Raw genomic sequence first — 13,638 nt, forward strand, 5'->3', positions numbered from 1 at the left:
TGTGATTTGGAGTGATCCAAAGATTGTGTTGCTATGCAGAGGACTTTTATCTTTCCCAGTTCCTTATTCACAGCTATTCCCAATACAAGGTTCTGGGAGGCAGGCCAAATAGGAGGTCTTGTTATCTCAAGGACTGGGCTTTGTAGGATGACGGACTAGTATAGGTCCACTTAGACGGCAGAGTCTGCTGAATATGCAGGTGTATGATATGTGCCCCTACAAACTTTATTTTGAGATACAGAGCTTTTCAATTTCCCCTAATATTTGTGTTTGGCTTTGCAAATAAGGAACTGGGAACTAACTTCAGCTTTGTGTAGAGAGGAGAGTTTTGTGGATACCATGGATGGCCAAAAAGACAAATAAGCAGTACCAGATCAAATCAAGCCTGATCCTCACTAGAAGCTAAAATGACAAAAACTAAGACTATTATACTTTGGTCACATCATGAGAAGACAAGACTCTCTGGAAAAGTCAATAATGGTAGGAAAAGTGGAAGGCAGTAGGAAAAGAGGAAGATTAAAACAAGATGGCTTGACTCAAGAAAAGAAGTCACACCCACCAGTTTGCAGGATCTGAGTAAGTCTGTTAATGATGGAATGTTTGGGAGGTCTTTCATTCATAGGTGCCGAGATTTTAGCAAGTGTCCTACGTTCAGTCATGAAAAAGTTAAATTATTATTTTGTTTAGTCAGGTAGCTATTTAGCATAGGACCACTTAGGCCTCCAGTAAAAGCTCCCACCATAGAATGATGAATCTTTATTCTTAATGACGGGCTCTAGGATTGTCTATTGGATGAACCAGTTTATTGAGGCGGGCAATTAGCTAGAAACATAGGTACATTTCGCACTCGGTTTTTAGAGCGCGTTTGTACCTGTTCCACATCCCATGTTTGCAAGGTTTTCACACTTAAAAGCAGTCATGGGATGCAGTCCCGCTTTTTGTCCGCTGTATCCCCGATTTTTCCCCCTGCGGACATACCTCGATGTTTTTTTAAGTTCGCTGCCGACTGGCAGCTGGCCCGCATTTTGCTAATGTGAACACTTTTGCCTCCTTTTTGCTTCTCTCCTCCCCCTCCTTTTCCCTGGGAGCTGATTGGTTTGTGCAGAATTAACCACTCCCACCCTCCTCAGCTCTCTGAACTCCTTGTCCACCATTTTTTTTAGTAAAGCGAGCTGAGGGTCATAAGGCTGCTTCTTCGTTGGTTTCCTTCTGTATGCATGCTGTTTTTTTTTTCAAAAGCCAGGAATGATTTCTAAGCTTGCTGCTAATTTCCTGCTAGCTTTAAAATCAAGGAAAGTGTTAAATAGCTGCTTTCTCCTTCCTCCCTTAGGGCATGCACACACATTCTTTTTTTTTTTTTTTAAGACAAGAATGGGTTGCAACGTTGTAATGTTCCTGCACTTTCTTCCTGGCTTTAAAAGACAGGAAAAGATTAAATGGCTGCTTTTCCCTCCCTCCAAGGCATGTTTCAGACTTTGCTAAAGAGGAGGAAAAAACCCAAGCATTTTGCACAGCCCTTTGGAAACAAGCCTCTGCTTCCTGGGAGGAGATTAATCGGCAGCATTTTAACCCTTTCCTGGCTTGATTTTAAAAAATGAGAGTGGTACATGTTTTCCCCCAGAACTCTGCCACCAATTGCCTCTCCGGTGGGCAGGGGACAGCCCAATCAGCAAAAAGGGGGGAAGGGGTCCAACATTGCAACGTTACTACGCATGCTCAATCTTTTTTAAAAAAGTGTGACGTGAATTGCAAGGCCCCAAAAGCTCAACATTGCACCGAGGTTTTGAAATGAAGCACAGACACCAAATCGAAATTGCAGTGGACAGTGTGAAATGAACAGGTGCAATGCCGAAGCCACTGCGATCGGGGCGAATGCTCATAAATGGCGGTTTAAACCGTAAGTGTGAAAAGGGTCATAGACTAAGGTTTTAATGCTATCCAAACAATATTTATTCAGGAGAGCTTTCTTACACACATAACAGGGCTGTGCTGTAAGGAAATATTTCAAAGAAATTCTTTGATAAAGGGACAGAGACTGTAGACTATACTACTGTGCGTTTTCTGCTACTGTAAGTATGTTCCTACGGGGAATTTCCATGTCTTTTAATATGTCGTATCAAATGTTTGTTTCAGCTCTGTATCAGATTTCCGCTTGTTTTTATATTTCTGCAATCTATATCCTGCTGCATTGTTTATTGAAGATCCCTGCTATTGATTATATTGATTTATAGTATATAATCTGCCTTGAGTCTCATTGAAAATGGTGGGTTATAAATAATATAATTATAAAAATAAATAAAATAGTCTGATAACCATCACAAAGATCCATTTTCTGATGCAACTCTGCTGGTGAGTAGGGAGACAGGAAGGATGGGCACCCAGAAATCTTATGAGAATTGAATAGCTCACAAAGTGCAATAGAGCCCCAAGTGTGTGACCTGCAGAAGCCTAAACTCTTTGTTTCTCTTCTTAGATGTGGAGTTTACTGGAGGGCCTCTCTGTTTGTCAAGAGATGCCTAGGTCGGAGGGATTATTTGTCACCTTCCAAATCAGCCTCCTCAAAGTTGGCCAGACCCTGCAGTGCTGAGAAGCAGCTGGGACTTTATCCCTTGTTTTGCCACCTGCAGATGAACCAGTCGCACACAGAAACTTCAAACGCTGACAAGATTTATTGAACTCACAATGTAGAGCTTACGCATAGACAGAACAGAGAGTCAGAATGTATACATTTCCAAAGAAACCACACTCTATCCTGTGATTCTTCCTGCTGGTTTCAGCCATACTGACATTCCACAAACTCCGAAGTTTTAAGGCTAGGTTTACTGTAATCTATAGCCTGTGGAAGCAGTCTGATTTGTGAAACAGGAAATCCCTTGTTGTGTCACCATACCTTTCAATAGCTAAATGACAGTCCAATGCATGTTGCACTGCCTGGCATGTCCTGGCATGTCCTGGCAATCAAGTAAAAACAAATTGGAGGAGGGGGCGGTGCTTTTAGGGATTTCCCCCAACCTGCTCTGCATATAAATGAAGAAAAGAAAATGATACCATGATGCCATTCCTGTTGGGTCAACTATATGTGAGGAAGGCATTTTCACAAGGCACTTTCATCTCCATTCCTCCATCTCTGCCGTCTTTGTGGGCAGAGGTAGGGTGAGTGTCCAATAGTACTTCAGTGTATTAGTTAAAGTTGCTTTATTAGAGATCCATCAGTATCTGTGCGCACAGACAGTAGCATTGGCAGAAGTGACATGGATAGGGATGGCTAGGTTAGTTATAGGGAAAGTTTCTGCCTTTAGTATAGGGGTGGTTAGGATTCTGGCATGAAAGAGCCAGGGGTAGGGAGGGGGAGTGGAGAAAAGGAATGAAGTCATTACAGTTCCCAGGCTCAGGCCAGCACTCAAGGACATTCTCCAGCCTGCCTCAAAATTAAAAGTGGACCCCTGCAAGATAAGCAAAGCAGCTACTAGCCTAACAGCAAATGTGTATATTACATATACTCTCAGAGGATCAGTATAGGATACAGAATACACTTCACATACTCTTAGAGGATTGGTACAGGATATAAAACACACCTATGCCGGATATGTTTGCATGCATATCTGACAGTGAGGGAAACATGATGAGAGGCAGTTAGCCGCTTTTGCAATGTCATGGTTCCACTGAACCTTGCTGAGGCCCGCAAATTTAAATGTCCCTTCAGTTGTGTAGGGAAAGAAGAAGGGCAGAAATGATCTCAGGTTCCAAGTGTCCTCCCCTCCCACATCTGATTTTGTCAGTTTTTTCCTACAGTGTACATAAAGGCCCTTTTGTGAAAAAAAAAAAAAAGAAATGATCTCAGACACAAGCCTGTGGGCTGGGCCTCCACCCCACAGGAATGTTATCAGTAAGATAAGGGAGAGGAAGAACCAGGCCGCAGCCTGCCATACTCCTTTAGATCTTATGAGCGGCAGACCTTGAGAGGGTATTTTGCTTCCCTGCTTGCCCTTGTTTCAGACACCCACAGAGAGGAACAAAAGCAAAAGAGTTGGGCCAAACCTGCTAAGGAAAACAGATGCACTTTGAAATCTGAAATCTGTCAGTTCCAGGTGGTAAGGAGGCCTGGGGGGTGTCTCACAGGGGAGCCAAGTGTAATGCTACCACAGGGGTGGACCAAAACCCACCAGAAGGACTACAGCTGCTGTTCACTGTGTGTGACGCAACCACTCCTCTTACCTTTTCTTTTACATTATCTCTTCAAACAGCTCAAAGAAACAGAGAGAGAGTTTGAAAAATTTGAAAAGAAAGACCTTGCAGTGCATATAGCGGGGACTTTATCCCTTGCTTTGCCACAGGCAGATGAACCAGTCCCGCATGGAAGCTAGAAACGCTGGCAAGATTTATTGAGAACACAATGTAGAGCTTGTGCATAGACAGAACAGAGACACAGAATGCACACGCTTCCGAAGAACCACGCTCTCTCCTGTGATTCTTCCTGAAGGGTCCAACCATACAGCTATTCCACAAACACACAAGTCTTACCTAAATCCTTTTCGGGTTCAGTTGTCAGAATCATGCAAATAGCAGAGCTCTTCCTCCTCAGGCTGTGCACCATCATGTTCATGCCCCCTGAATTCAGCTGTCCACTGCTCAATGACTATTGAGTCAGGCTACTGATACGTGGGCAGAACCACCTTCCAGGGATGTTTCTAGTAGTTGTTCTTCTTCTCAGAATGCACAAGCCTTGGAATCAATCTGCTCGGACTTAGCTGTCAGCCTCCATAGCATGGGCTGGAGCTGAAGAGGAAGCTTTATCAAAACTGTACACCTCTGGCTTTAAAAGCTGTAGAAGCGTGGAGTTGTGAAGCGAGAAGGCTGTGAGGTCATGAAGTGAGGGGACCCCGGCCAAGAGGATGTGTGGGAACTGTTGTTGCATCTGCCTTGGCTTGTCACCTCTGTGGAATTCAATGAAACAGGGTGTTGTTTGGCATGAAAAGTAACAGCTGAAATGGCTCTACTTAAGGAATCCTAGCTATGGTCTCCGAATCTGAGCCTTGCTACGTTATCTTTTACCCTACCCTGAATTTCTGAACTCTTACCTTGAAGGACCAAGTTTTGCACTAATAAGGAAGCAAAATTCCATAGTGTGAGAACAGATAAACATAAATAGCCCCTAAAAATACTACACCCACCTTTACCCTTGTGGATAAGCATTCCAAGTGAAGCATGCAGGATCTCAGATAGCAGCAGTGACAGGGCAGAGGGTGGAGAAACATGGGAAAGACTTCCAAGCCCTCCTCCAGGCACAAGGGTCTTCCAGTGGTTCTTCTTTTCATCCTCTTGTTATTCCCATTCTCTCCATCACAGTTTTTGCTATGCAACTACTAGACTGTTGCCGGTGCTGTCCTGTTTGTGATGAAAAAGGAAGATCAAAGGCTGAAAACTACATTTTAAAGGGATTGGGGGAGAGTGAAAGAAGTCAGGTCTGATCTGAAAGGTCTGAAAGGCCAAAGGTAAAGTGCTGGTCAGGGTAAGGTTTACTGAAATCTATAGCCTGTGGCTGCAAGATTGGTTGGAATATGGCACCTGTTATTTATAGTTTGTGTCCACAAGATGAACCAGAACATTAGATCAAGCAGAAGCAGCCTGGTTTGCGAAAGAGGAAGTCCCCCCCTCCCACTTTGGGTCACTGTATCTTTCAATAGCTAAATGACAGTCCCTGGCATGTCACTGCCTGTCATGTCCTGGCATGTCTGCTGGATCCAGTAAAAAAACATTTGGGGGTGGGGGAAGAATTCTAGGGATTTCCCCCAACCTGTTCTGCATATAGTTAATGAATGAATAAAATAAAATAATACTCAATGCTGTTCCTGTTGGGTCTATTGCATGCTGGGAAGGCATTTTCACAAGGCATTTTCATCTCCATTCGTCCTCCCCCTCTGCCTTCTTTGTGGGCAGGGGGAAACATGATGGGAGGCAGTTAGCCGCTTTTGTAATGTCATGGTTCCACTGAATCTTGCTGAGGCCCACAAATTTAAATGTCCCTTCAGTTGTGTAGGGAAAGAAGAAGGGCAGAAATATGGGCCTCCACCCCACAGGAATGTTACCAGTCAGAGCCAAGCTAGAAGTGACGAATTACACTTGAATGACAAGTGAACAGACTCACATGTACTCCTCCCTGTTCACTTGCGCTCCACTCGATCATATAAAACCAGTTCAAGCACAGACACGGGATGAAGAGCTATGTGATCGAGTGGAGCGCAAGTGAATAGGGAGGAATACATGTGAGTCTGTTCACTTGCCATTCAAGTGTAATTCGTCACTTCTAGCTTTCCTCTAAGACAAAGGAGAGGAAGAGTCATGCTGCAGCCTGCCATACTCCTTTCAATCTTATGAGCTGCAGATCTTGAGAAGGTATTTTGCTTCCCTACTTGCCCTTGTTTCAAATACCAGCAAAGAGAAAGAGAAGCAAAAGAGTTGGGCCAAACTTGCTAAGGAAAATGGGTGCACTTTGAAATCTGTCAGCTCTGGGTGATAAGGAGGCCAAAAACGGGGGTGGGGTGGACTCACAGGGAAGCCAAGTGTAATGCTAGCATAGAGGTGGACCAAAACCCAACAGAAGGACGAAGGCTGCTGTATACTGTGTGTGACACAACATCCATCTTTTCCTTCATACTCTCTCTTCAAACAGATCAAAGAAACAGAGAGTTTGAAAATTTGAAAAGAAAGACCTTGCAGTGCTGAGATATAGCTGGGACTTTATCCCTCGCTTTGCCACAGGCAGATGAACCAGTCCCGCATGGAAACTACAAATGCTGACAAGATTTATTGAGAACACAATGTAGAGCTTATGCACAGACAGAACAGAGACACAGAATGCACACGCTTCCGAAGAACCACGCTCTCTCCTGTGATTCTTCGTGCAGGGTCCAACCATACTCACATTCCACAAACACAGAAGTCTTACCCAAATCCTTGGCTAGCATTTTGGAGTTAGCTGTCAGCCTCCCGGACATTGGCTGGCACTAAAGATGTAGCTTTATTGAAACTATGTACTTTCTACAACATTTTACCTAAACATGCCTGTGTCCTAGTCTAGTAGACAAGAGATGTATGTGTAGCTAAAGAACAGTGTATCTATAATATTAAAGCAAATCTTTCACAGGAAAAGAAAAGTACAAAGCATAAGTAGGACAAAGGTTAAAGATTGCTTCTTTGACCTTTGATGGCTCAGTGCCTTTACTTGACTCAGGGTTGCCCCCCGCCACACATTGGTTCTGGCTACATACTGCTTAGGTTTATGCCCTGATTTCCACATGCATTTTTTGGCCTTTAGATTTTGCTTTGTGTGATTTTCCTGTTTTTTCCCCTAGTTCTTTGATACTTTTACCCCAATCATTCTTTGAAGCTGATTTCCTTTTCTCCCCTCGTGTACAATGTTTCTTTTGGTCTTGTTTATCCTCCTTCCACTCCCACCTACCTCCAACTAGAACAGAAAAAAAAAACCCGAACATGATGTTCATTGTTCGTTGCCATCCACAAACAGGGACTCACAAACAACCATGAACATGGTCCTGTTCTCGAACATGTTCGTAGTTGGCTTTTTGTGGGGGCCAGCAGGCTCTCCTCCAGCCATCATTCAAGCCAAGATCCCTACTGCAGCACTCCCAGAAACCTGACCTGAGCAGGCAACAGGAAAGGTACCAATAATAAATAATAGCTTGGCCCAGAGCCTAGCAGCAGCCCTGGAACTTGAAGGGATAGATGCCTATCCTACCGCACACAAAGAAAATTCAAGCTCCAATGCACTCTATCAAAATGCTAACAGCAGCTGTCTCTCCCTCTCCAAAGCCAGAGCTCAGAGCCCCCCTCCCCCCTGGTCTTTGTTCCCTTGTAACAAATTTGGAGCTCCACACTGGAAAGGAAGACCTGCCTATCAAGCTAAATTGGGCTTAGATTGGGGTTTCTAGGGCAACAGCAGGAGTTCAGACAGAGTTCAGAGAATCCCTGCCTAACTTGACAAGAGAATTGATAGTAGGTGCCAGACTGTCTGGTTTGACGAACAGCAATGAACAGCATCGAAGGAGGCTTGCAACGACTACCTATTTGTTTAGAATGGGGCCTCACGAACAGCTTGTTCACGAACAGCAGATTGGGCTGTTTGTGGCTTTTTTTTTTGTTTGTATTGCTGTTCGTGCCCATCTCTACCTCCAACCCACTTTTTTATGACTGGACATTCATCATCATTAAACCACTCTGGCCATTTTCTAGATGCAGAGGTTGACTGGAGTGGGAAGATCCACTATGCCTTTGTCTTAGCCAACTCTAGAATAGGCATGGCAATGGATGTTGGAGTGTTTGTTTCCAGAAATCCACGAAGCTGAAGTTGGTTCCCAGTTCCTCATTCCCATTTCCTAGATCCTTATTCACTTCCTTATTATCCCAAAACAAAGACTGTAGGAGCACATATCATACACCTCCGTATTCAGTGGACTCTCCCCTCTAAGCTCAGATTCAGAGACCATCGCAAGGATTCCTTAGGTAGGGCCATTTCAGCTGTCACCTTTTGTGCCAAAACTGGGAACCAACTTCAGCTTCGTCAGAAATCCTACTCTGACTGTGGATGGTGTCTCAGTCCCTTCACTGATAATTTCTGATGGTGCTTGTCCACTGAGGCATTGGCTGATGGAGCCTTATGGGAGACCATGAAACAACCGTGAGAAAAGCAAATCTGCTGGGGGCTGTGAAGTGTATTGGCAGGAGAGGAAAACTGGAGAAAAAATGTCATGTCACCTGAAAAATAGTAGGTGAATCTTTCTATGGCATGAAGGTAAATAATATTCCATTAAGCCTCTGTTGAAAGGGCAGGGCATTTTTTTCCTCCAACTTTGCATGACAACCAGCAGAGTCAGCTAAAAAATGAAATTAATTTTCTTTTATTTGGAGAAATGGATTAGAAGTTGAGTGAACAAACTTGGATTCTGTTCTGTGAGCATATTTACATTACATCTATAAAGCATTACTGTTTCCTTAATAAACGACTGTTGCAGTTCCAGACAGTAAACGTCATCATGCGGGCCCGGGGGCATACCCTTTGCAGTGAGCCGATTGGGGCCCCAGACGGTCCCAATTTGGCCCATTTGGGGCCCAAATCAGCACACTGTGAAGCATGGGAGCGCTCTCAGGGTGGTGCAATGATGTTACTCTGAGGAGTGACGTCATTACACTGCACCCGGAAGGCCCATTTCCCCCTCCTCCTCCCCCTGCCGGCTAGGTGAGTGGAGGCAGGGGGCAGAGGGTGAGAAAGGAGGATCCCTTCCCCCACTGAGGAATCTGGGATCTCTACAGCTTATACAAACCAACTCTGCCCCTTGCAACTAGCAAGCCATTTGTGATTTGGTTAGTGGGGAGTTTGACTACTGCTAGCTATCAGATAATAAATATGAAATAATTTATTTTATTTAGTGAAACATATTTATTTTATTTCATTTAAACCACTTATATTTTGCCTCATAATGTTCAAGGCGTCTCACAATGCAATAAAAAATTCAAGAGCATGTTTCTTTAGTGTAAACAACGGTTAAGTCAAGGACCACTTCTCTGCTAGGCCACAAGGTGGTGGTGTGCAATGCTTTCTGTGGCTTTCAACTTGGGTTGTTAAGTGGAATTCTCTTAATTTCTCTTTGCTGAATTTGTTTCTATACCTCTGTTTTGGAATTTGAGTCAGTTTTGAATCAATTCCTCTTTCATGAAGAGGAAGATTTGATTTCGATCTCTAAGAAGTAATATATGTAAGTATCTATTTCAACCACACAGCTGAAAAATTAAGAACAAGGTGAGTCATTAAACAAGCAATTTAACACAAGCAGGACTTGTCTCAACATATCCATGCTGCATCAGACTGTTTTTACTCTTTGTATCATATCACAGTGGCACAACAACAGAAAGAAATCCACAGGTAAGGAAATCAATGCTCACATGGTTAAAAAAACCTCGAAGATAAATTAATGAGAAATCAAAGAGAATTCCTCTTTTGAAAGAGGAAAAGAGAATAAGAGGAACCAATTGCTAATTTTAAAATACATTTGCAGAAAAAGATATCCCCCCACCAACAATCCTTCTTGAAATTAGGGTTGTTAAGGAGGATGAAATGTCTTTTTCCAAAAGTTTAATTTTTAGAAGTATCACCCTTGATAGCTTGTCACAACCTCTCTTTCACTTCACTCTGCACTGTCTCCCAATCATTTTATCCTAGTCCTACTGCAAGATTTATTGGAGGTCCTTGCTGTCTGATTGTATGCTTTAAAAAAAAAATTATCATCTGCTTTTGAGTCTCAGTGGGAAAGGAGGGCTACAAATAAAGAAAAGAACATGAAAGGTTTGGCCATTTGCTGCTTGAAAAGGAACTGCAGCAGAGGTGGCTGCATCTGGTAGGTGTCAAAAAGCTCTCCCTGCTGTTTCATGTATTCCACTGTAATTTCTCTTGGGTTGGGGTGGGGAAAATCCCTAATCTTGTGGCGAGGCACTTCAAACATCTTGCCACTCAGAACTAATTTCCTGAGAATGCAAGTTAGTTTACCAGCGTTGCTGCTGTGCTTTTATTTAGCAGTTTGAGGGGAAGAAATTATTCTTCTGTCTCTCTTTGTGCTGAAAAAGCTTCACCAGATGCTTTCTGTATCTTAAACTGTGGTGAAAGATACACGAACGGACCAGATTATCTTTTCTGGTCAAGTAGCAAACTCGGCCTTCACACAGTTTTATGTTTCAAGTGGCAACCCAACTCTTATGGGTGTGGTCTCTCTGTCAAGAACTACCCACAATTTATAGCATCCAGAGTCCCCAATTTTTAAACAGGTCCCTCTAGCTGTCCCTCTAACATCATTAGTTTGATCGGCAGCAAATACCAGAGGAAGTTACCTTCTTCTAAACCTGCACTTATGGATTAAGCAATATTGACTGATTTCGCATTGTTATTTGGTGATCTCTCACAATTAGGAAACTTTGAGGTTGTTCATGCAATCAACGTCATTTCAAGGCTTTTAAAAACTAGCAGCTTCCGGATCTTACAGCCAAATTCCTTTGCTGACCCTTTTCAGGATTCATTACTTAATGTATCATCTTGCGTTTCTACTGCAAACCAACATGGCTACCCACTTGAAAATGTTTGTTTGTTTGTTTGTGTCATTTATGGTCTGCCTTTCCTCACTGAGACTCAAGGCATATTACACAGTGTGAAATCAGTACAATCAGTATCAAGGACAATTTCACAAACAATGTCATAGGGTAAATAAAACACAAGTTTACAAAGACATAATATAAGCGAAGAAATGCTGAAACAGAACATAAGCAATTCTAGCGTTGACATAGAAGCACATATTTAAAGCAACAGATAGTATGTAAGACAACATAGTGGGGAAGTCTATGGTTCCTCATTAGCAGATCATCTGAGATTCCCCTCCCTACAATACAGCTCTCCTAGCTGAGTAAAAATCCTTTTTGAATAATTTGGTTTTGCATCATTTGCAGAAAGCTGGGAGAGTGGGGGCTCTCCTGACCTCCTCAGGCAGGCCATTCCACATGGTAGGGGCCACCACAGGGAAAGCCCGTGTGTGGGTTGCTGTTGATTTCACCCATGTGCAGGGTGGCCTCTGCAGGAGACCCTGTTCAGATGAGCAAAGTTGCCGTGGAGAAACATAGGGAGGGAGATGGTGCTGTAGGTCTGCTGGACTTAATGTGTGTCTCTGGAACCATATCAGACATGAATACACCCCTGCTACTGCTGACATGGGCCGTTTCCGCATGGCTTACCTCACCCGGAACACTGCACAACATGCCAAAAAATACACAGAAGATTGCATTTTCTCGAGTGAGTTTTGCGTGAAGTTGCGCAACATTGCACAAAACTCGTGAGAGAAAACGCAATCGTCTGCATTTTTTCCGGCATGTTGCACAGCATTCCGGGTTGAGGTAAGCCGTGCAGAAACGGCCATGATCACATAAAACAGGTTTTTTTTAAAGGTGGGCCATAAGGGATGTTGACTGGAGTTAAGTGGGCTGCCCCTTGATGGTACCTGACTCTGCCCAGCTATGTACCCAACACTTTTAAAAAGGCAAATAACTGAAGACAGAACAGGACTCAATCTCCCTTTGCACATGTGATGCAAAATCCTAGTGTTGTTCCCCCAAAACATGAAGACTTCATAATATACAGATGGAGCCTCTGACTGTTGGGAGAGGCAGCAGAGGGGTGTAGGTGGGAAACGGTGAGTGAAAGCAGTTGTTTTTAGTGCCAACTGTGGTAGTGGGTTCTCCAAGTAGATCTGAGGTACGTAATGAAACAGAAACTGTTTTTTTGGAAAAAGAGGCTTTTGGCAGCCTTCAGTAGATAAGAAGCTGAAGTGTTGAGAGGTGGTCAAATGTTCAGAGCCCCATTTCCTGTGTGACTCTTCCTTGTCTCTGAGGAGCGGGTAGAGCAGCTTCTCATGCAGAACCGAGTGGGGCAATTTTAGAAAAGGGTTCTGCCATCAACCCAAGAACGTTTTGCTAGATGGAAGATGTCACATGCTACACAAACTATCGGCCAAGGAAACCACAACAAAGACACAGCCCAGTATTCCAGTGGCAAGGTAAGAAACAGATGAGTTGGGTTTCTGGGCTGGAGCGACCATTGGCTTTCTCTCTGTGGACCTCAGAACGTGTTATTGTACCTTCGATGTGTCCACATTCCTTTTCAGATGTTTTCCAAAGGTGTAGCCATGTTAGACTGCTGCAGCAAAAATCACAAAGTCCTTTGGCACTTTAAAGACTGATGCATGTATTAAGGCATAAGCATTTGTGAGCCAGAATTCAATTTTGTCTGATGCTGCATCTGACAAAGGCTGACATTAAATCTGACATTAAAGATGTGATGACCAGAGCTTTGTGAGGGATGAGGAAGGGAATGAAGCACTGCTGTTACCAGAACTGCTATTTATGGGGAAATTAGCTGCAGTCTGGGTTTAATTATTGCAGATCTTAACCAGTTATACCAGAGTCTGTCTCCCAGATTACTCGTGCAATAAAGAGGCAAGACTAATATGTTCAGAGTGTGTTTACTAATAGTGTTGCGTAACACTATTACGCCACTTTAGTGTCTGAATATATGATTGTGACACCTCGGGAAGAGGGGACAAAGGAGGGGAGGGGAGTGCCGGGCGGGTTGATTGAATCTGCCAGGAAGCTGGAGTTGTCTTGATGGCATCAGCTCTGGAATGTGGTGGTTGTATTGAGATGTGTCCGTTAGGTGTTCTGGACAGCCGGCACGTAGCTTCCATTCCGGGGCGGCTTCCCGCGATAAGCATAGCAAGGCGAACATGGCCTTCTGCAGATACCACCCTACAATTGGGCAAAATCAACAGCTGTCCATTCATGTGCTTTCTGTGTGGTGGCCTCCATCTTGTGGGATGGCCTGCCTGAGGTCAGGAAAGTTCCCCCTCTCCTGGCTTTCCACAAACTATGCAAGACTGAATTATTCAGGAGGGTTTACTACTCAGATTATAGGACTGTGTCATAAGTAACAGTTCAGAGAGATACCTTGGTAAGGGACAAGGAATATAGATTAGACTACTGGGTACTGTCTGTTGATATATTCCTACTGGGTTGTTCAACTTTGCTAAATAT

The sequence above is a fragment of the Eublepharis macularius genome, chromosome 4, assembly GCF_028583425.1.
Source record: "Eublepharis macularius isolate TG4126 chromosome 4, MPM_Emac_v1.0, whole genome shotgun sequence".
NCBI lineage: Eukaryota > Metazoa > Chordata > Lepidosauria > Squamata > Eublepharidae > Eublepharis > Eublepharis macularius.